Below are 7,593 nucleotides of genomic sequence, written 5' to 3' on the forward strand. Positions count from 1 at the left end.
TTGTCCTACACTTGTGTGACCCTCTCTAAACCTCTCTTACCTCTCCCTAATCCCATCCAATTTTGGAGTAGGACTGCCCATTTTATAAGCCATGTTTTATGTCCCACCCACATTTATGCCTAAAACATATTCTTAAGTATGCAGAGACTCCACAGGGGGAGGAGAACTTCACAAACATACGTATAGGTAATTGCAAAGGCATAAATGCAGCACCCCATTTCTGAATTGCACTTTTGTAGTACGTTTTGTTGTACAATGAAACATACTTCAAATGGCAGTTTGTGACTCAAATCCATAGAGTTCTTCTTCAATTTCAGTACAGCACTGTTCTTAAGTTCTTCTGGCTTAGGCTGATGGCTGGCCCAAGGGTCGCTTCATGTTAAGTCTCCTTACCTGTGGAGTGTAAGTCTCTTTTATGCAGTTTCTGAATTTTAGCAGCATTGTCTAGTGAGCATTGTTAATAATATTTACCAATAGGCATTCTTCCAATAAACTGATCTCTCAAGAAGTGATATTCCAGCACAGAACCCCCATTTCAGGTATGCTAATGAAACCTAATCCTGATTTGAGGCCAAAGTTACATAACTGGAAGTCTAAACACAGCTCTATCAATGCACATCATTTCTGTTCTGTAATGGATCACTGTGACCCACACACAGATCATCTAAAAATATTAGCCCTAGGCTGCACCCGATTCTTTTCCAACATTGAGACCCACATGCAAAGCACATCAATTGTAACCTCAATGATTTCAATTCTACAACCAGCACTTACATTTACAAATGCACCACTGTATTTAACGTAAGTGACTATTCAAGAACCTTCCTCATAGCTCTATCAATGTGATTCAGTTCTGACCTGATAATCTGGAGCCCTAGCAGCACAAAAAACACACATACACAGCATTCAGGGTTTCCCAATCCTAATCTGCTGCACCTCTGATTCTATCAAAGAAATACTCACACAAAGACTCAGTGCACCTCAATCTTTATGTGAATAACAGCTCTAACTGGTATTCTGGTTCTGGGATCCCAACCACAGCCTTAAACCATGGATCTCAGGTCTGGCCCAGTAATCCAGTATAGAGACCCATACACAGATCATTAAGACCCGCAGGTCTTCACCTCCACCACCATTAGCATACCTGCACTGTGAGCCTTGCACAGACCTGACTGTAAACTTCACATCTGGTCCAAAGCACTCAGTGGTGTTCAAATGATGAAACCTCCACCCACAGCTCTCTCACATGGTGTTCAGATCAGGGGCAGTATTACACGAAGTGAGCTCTGGTTGTGACCACAGTTTGGATGATGACTATTGACTTAAGTGAATTTGGGTAATGAAGAAAATATGGTGGTGCAGCAATTGTGTGGTGCAACTGTAGTGTGTCATAAACATTGTCAGATTAAAAATATAGTGGGATGTAATACTGTTTTATTGAATATCATTTATTATAATGTGGTTGTATTAAATACAGTTTTTTATTATCTTAATATACATTAGTTATCACTAGCCCTGGGTGAAATTGTAATAATCTCAACATAATAGATATAATTTTAATATGTTATACAAAATCACAAAGATTCAGACATTACACCATATAGCATATTTACGGAGAGAAATGCTGACCTCAGATGTATCATTTGGGTGATTGTTTAACCAAAATGTCATTTCTGGTATATCTTTTGCTCAAACAGATTTTTTGGGACTTTTTACAGCAGGCAACTACAAATCTGAACGCAAATGGCAGTTTTTTGATGGCAAGTTGCACTTCCTTCAATGTGGAAGGTCAACAAACATTTCAGGTACAAGTACGAATGAGGCCTGCAGTGTCGTTTAAACATTAGCAACCAGAAATCAAGCCAGAACTACATTTTCAAGTTGAACTTTTTCCCGAACAAATCGTTTGGGCAATGTTTTTAAGTATGATATGCATTTCACGTAATTCTGCATAATACTGTATAATTTTGTGTAATTATGCCACTGAAATCTATGTGAGTTTTACACACTCCTTTTTAATATATTAATTTTAAGTATTAGTATCATAGTGATTTTTCAATTTTTTTGTATACTTTGTACATTTTAATGTGTAATTAAAAATGTTTTACATTTATAAGGTATTTATTCATCATTTAGTAGCAGGTTGCTCGGTTTGTAGGGGATTAAGATATTATAAAAATTATTTAATTGATTCTTTCATATTTTTATTCTTTTATTATGTCACTTTATTTTATGATTTTTAGTGTCTAATTTACCTTTTCTACAGTTTATTTACTAATTTGTAATTTTGTAGCCAGTTGTTTGGCTTGTAGTTGAATAGAGTGGGAAATTATTTAAGTTGTACGTTTTTGTATTCTTTTATAATAATGTAAGGGTTTTTTGTGAATTTAAATGTAAAGTGTATGTTTTCTAAGCATAAATTACTCATTTATAACGTTGTAGTGCATTGCTAAGTTTGTAGGGGATTAGGGTGAGAATGTATTGAAAATTGTAATTATTGTTTTATATTTGAAATGAGAAGTTAGGTTAATTGAAAGATTGCTTGATAATTATTTATGTAACTCATTTTTTGAACAAATATTATAACAATTATTTGAGTATTTTTATTGCTTATTTATTTACTGATATGTGCATTTGTTTATGAAAATTATTGTATTTTACGTCTGTAATATGCTTTTATGAACGTGTTTCAAGGCTGAAATAAAGTGTCTATCTATCTATCTATCTATCTATCTATCTATCTATCTATCTATCTATCTATCTATCTGTCTATCTACATATGTCGATCTATCTAATGGAAAAAAAATGTGTTTTATTTGTTAGATGTAATTATTTTTTATGGTTTTTACTGTTTTGTTAAGAGTTTATTTTTGTTGCTGCTTTTTGGATAGTAGGGAGTGATGAGTATTTATTGTACATGTATTCATTTAGATTTTGTATTTTTTTTAAAGATTGTGCCATTATTACTTTTTTTATGACTTTTTTTATTTTACTTGTAATTCATATTTTTTGTATTTTAATCATGTTTTAATAATGTTATGTTGTTTGATATTTCATTGTATTTTTCTTAAATGGTTATGCATTGGAATGTTATTTCATCTCTCCAAAGTCCAACAGTTCCCCTGCCTTTGCTTACATTAGAGTCAAAATAGTGCATCTAACACTTCCAAAGTCCAACATTTTCCCTGTTGTTGCTTAGATTGGAGTAAGACGGATAAATATGACACCTCCAAAGTCCAACATTTCCCTACTGTTGCTGAGATTGGAGTGGGACTAGATAACTGAAGCCCTTTAAAGTTCAACAAATTCACTACTGTTGCTTAGTTTGGTGTGGGAATAGTAAATCTACTCTCTCCAAAGCCAAGCACCTTCTCTTATTTGCTTATGTTGGAGTGGGAATAGTACATCTAATCCCTCCAATGTCCAGCCCTTTCCCTACTTCTGATTCCACAGGGGTGGCAATATTACATTTAATTCTTCTAAAGTTCAACACTTTCCCTAATGTTGCTTAGATTGGAGTGGGGTTAGTATATGTAACCCCTCCAAACTCCAACACGTACCCTATTTTTGCTTATATTCAAGTGGAAACAGTAACAACAACCCTTCCAAAGTCAAAAAGGTCCCCTGATGTTGCTTATGTTGCAGTGGGAATCATAAATCTAATCCCTCCAAAAGCCAACACTTAAGTTGGAGTGAGATTAGTAAATCTAACCTCTCCAAAATCTAACACTTTCCCTGGCATTGCTTCCATTAGAGTAGGAATAGTAATTCTAACTCTTCCATATTCCAACACTTTTCCTATAGTTGCTTAGAGTGGAGTAGGAAAAATAAATCTGGACATTCCAAACTCCAACAATGTTTCTCTTTTTGTTTACATTAGAGTGGGAATAGTAAGTCCAGCCCTTTCAATGTCAAACCCTTTCCCTATTTTTGCTAATGTTGGAGTGCAAATTGCAAATCTAACACTTCGATAATCCAACACTGTCCCTGCTTTTGCTTATATTGGACTGGGAATAGTAAATATAACCCCTCAAAAGTCCAACAGTCTCAATACTTTTACTTACATTGGAAAAAGAACAGTAATTCTGGTTCCTTTAACTCCTTCCGTGCTCATGACGAGCTCAGCTCATCATGAGGCACGGTGACGCTGTGCTCATGACAAGCTGAGCTCGTCATGACACGGGCGGCGCTCACACATGGGGCTAATTCCCCCGCTGTGCTGAACGTTCTGAAAAACGGGCATGGTCATGACGAGCTCAGCTCGTCATGAACACAGCACCACCGTGCAGTGCGACAAGCCGAGCTCGTCACAAGCACCGCGGCGCTGCATGCGACACCCCCTCCCCCCAGCGCAGCGGGGGGATTAGCCCCGCGGCAAAGGGATTAAAGTCCAACTGTTTTTGGTAGTGTTTTATATTTTAGACTGTTGTTATTTTTTATTATTTCTTTATTTAATATTTATATAATGTATTACAGAGAAATGTTATTCTTGATATATTAATGTATTTGTTAAGTTTTCTGTGTATGTAAGGCAGGTAGTTATCGTTCGGACCATATTTCAATAGTAAAAGCAAATTTTGACTTGCCTCAGTTTCTGGCGCTGGTTGTTGAATCTTCCCAAAAAGGATGCTGGTCATTCTAGCTGTGCATGGAAAGTTTGAGGGCAATCAGTCAAGTGGGGACTGAGAAAAATGGGTGGTCACAAAAAGTGCATTTCCCTTGTTAATTCCCATATGAGCTGTGACCATGACTGCACCCTAAATCGCTGGATGGAATTACACCAAATTTAAGCAAAAGGTAGTTTTTGGTTTGCAGATCACACTTTCAGTTATTTGGTGTAAATCCATTCAGTAGTTTGCGAGAAGTTAAAGGAGATCCAAATTTGAATATCTGAGATCCTGAAGCCTTGGTGATTAATAATGAGCTTGTGCAGAGATCTGCAGAGCTCTGAGTGGCTGCCAACATTTCAAACAGCTTCATTTGAGTACCAAAAAGAACACAAAAAAAAGAAAAGGTGTCAGGGTACAAATACCCTAACTCCGTAACCTTGGACCTGGGGTTCCAGAGGAACACCGGAACGGCAAAAAAGCAAATTGTTTTTTAATTCATTCCCCAATTCGCAAATATTGCCTAGAATTAAAAAACAAACCCAGAAAGCGTGGTCTTCCGAGCTTGTTTTTAATGACGTGCCCTGGTGGGCAAGGTCCAGGGGGCATGTGCAGAATAGAAAAAAAATGGAGTGGGCCTCTCGGGCCCCCCTCCAAGGGCATATTTATGCCCCGGGGACCACCACAACCCCAGGGCTTATGCAAATTAAATATGGGGTCTCAGGTGGCCCCCCTCCTGGAGCCAATAATGGCTCTGAGGACCACCACCACCCCCAGGGTGCACACACCCAGGACATGCCTGTTTGCTTTTGCATGGCGGGAGCTTTGACAGATCCTATCAAGCAAAAGTAAACACTCCATTTCCAGCAGGCGGGAGCTGTCAAACCGCTTCCGCTTGCTGGAAGCAGAGTTTTTGTCTGCTTACCAGACCTCGGACATGTGGGCAGAGAAAGAGATTGAACTATTGCTCTGGCACACAGGAAGCTGCATTTCCAACAGCTCCCACTGTGCAAGAGCAATGCTGGCTTCTGCTGGAGATGGATAGCCTGCTGGGACTGCGGGGGTCTGGAGGCTCCCCCCACGTTCCCAAAACACAAACTGGGTGCGGGTGCCCTGGATGGGACCAGGTCAACCAGGAGACATGGCCAGGCCCCAGGAGATCGGGTCCTTGGGGGTTGAATTCATACTGGGGAGGGGGGCGTGTGTCCCCCATTTCATTTGACATTGGACCTCGAGAGATGGGGTCCTCAGTGCCAAATCGGCCCATGGAGGTGAGCCGCACAGTTCCCCTCCTCCATTTAGGCATGGTCAGTACTCAGGGATGGGGTCTCTAGGGCCATTACGGTCCTGGAGCTTATTTCACAAAAATTAAACCTCAACAGTAAGTATTTAAAAATATAAAGATAGCAGGTACCCCAATGAAGCTTCACTTCTGTAAAGGACATAGGATCCTAACTCCTGGGTTTGGCGAAGACAAAGCAAGTGAGTTTTCTCAGCAGGTCTTTATTGAAAAAAATCTGAAATACTCTGTGGAGGTGCCCGCATCTTTGATCTATTGCAGTACAATCTGTATGTGACTGGGACAAGTGGTTCCTTTCATGTCCTCTCCTGGTGAGAGCAGAGTCCACGGTGTCCCCTTCAAATCTTTAGGAGTATACAAATGTGGAAATGACTTGGATGCTTCCCTGTTTGGGACCACCCACTTTAGTAGTATCCAAAGGTCTTCCTGCTTTTGAGAGCTCATCAAGCACCCATCCAGCGCATGTCCTACTGATTTTGGAGAGGAGTTCTTAATTTTGAGGAATATGAGAATATCTCCACCACGCAAAGAAACACTTAGTTCATTGAGTTAAGAGGAAGGAACCTTGTTTCATAGAAATGTACTTCTTTGTAGTCTTGTCGTCTTCTCTATAGGAGGATTCTTGCTATCACATATTTCTGGATAAAATCACACCAAGAACCATCACAGGGCCAAAACACAGACAATGTCACTGATGATATTTCTTCATGCTCCATTGTGAAGCTTTAGTGTAGAATGCGTACTGGATATTTAACCAAGGAGGTTGCACTTAGTAATTAACCTGTAGAAGGAACTCCACTTAAGTAGACATTTTGTGTAAAACTGTGGACTCTTGTTGTATAAAAGGGGAAGTGATGTTCCTTTGTGGCTGAGTCATTCATACAGCAACTGACACACCCACACAGACACATAGACACCCACTCACACAGTCAGGCACTCACACACCAACTGACAGACCTATTCAGACACTCACACCCACTTACTGACACACTCAGACTCCTACTCAGACACTGAAATACCCACTCGTAGACCTATACAGCCACTCATAGACCATTCAAACACTCATGACCCTACTCACACACCCACTGAGACACATACACCGACTCACAGACCCAATTAGACACTCATGCACTCACTTATAGACCCAAACACCCACTCACACAGCCACTCACAGACCCACTCAATGACTCACACACCCACTCACAGACCCACTGGGAGACTCACACACCCACTCACAGACCCACTGAGAGACTAACACACCCACTCACAGATCCACTCAAACACTCATGCATTCGCTGACAAACTGGCTCACACACTCATGAAGGCACTCGAAAATCCACTGAGACACTCTCACACCTATTTTGACCCACTGAGACACTCACTCAAATACTCATGCACCCACTCACGCACTCACGTGCCTACTCTCACATTCAGTGAAACACTTATACAGCGATTCCAGACCCATACGGACACTCACACAACTATTCAGACACCCATTAAGACACTCACACACTCCCTCACACACCTACTGGGATACTTATGACCTCACTCATACACTCACTGTCAAAGCATCCAGGTTAGAGTTAGAAAATAAAATTTAAAAAACCTTAGAAATTCACGTAAAAAAACAAAGGTTACAGGGACATTATAGCTAGGAAACAAAATTTAAAATACTTGGAAATTCAC

Source organism: Lissotriton vulgaris, unplaced genomic scaffold (assembly GCF_964263255.1).
Source record: "Lissotriton vulgaris unplaced genomic scaffold, aLisVul1.2 SCAFFOLD_3231, whole genome shotgun sequence".
Classification (NCBI taxonomy): domain Eukaryota; kingdom Metazoa; phylum Chordata; class Amphibia; order Caudata; family Salamandridae; genus Lissotriton; species Lissotriton vulgaris.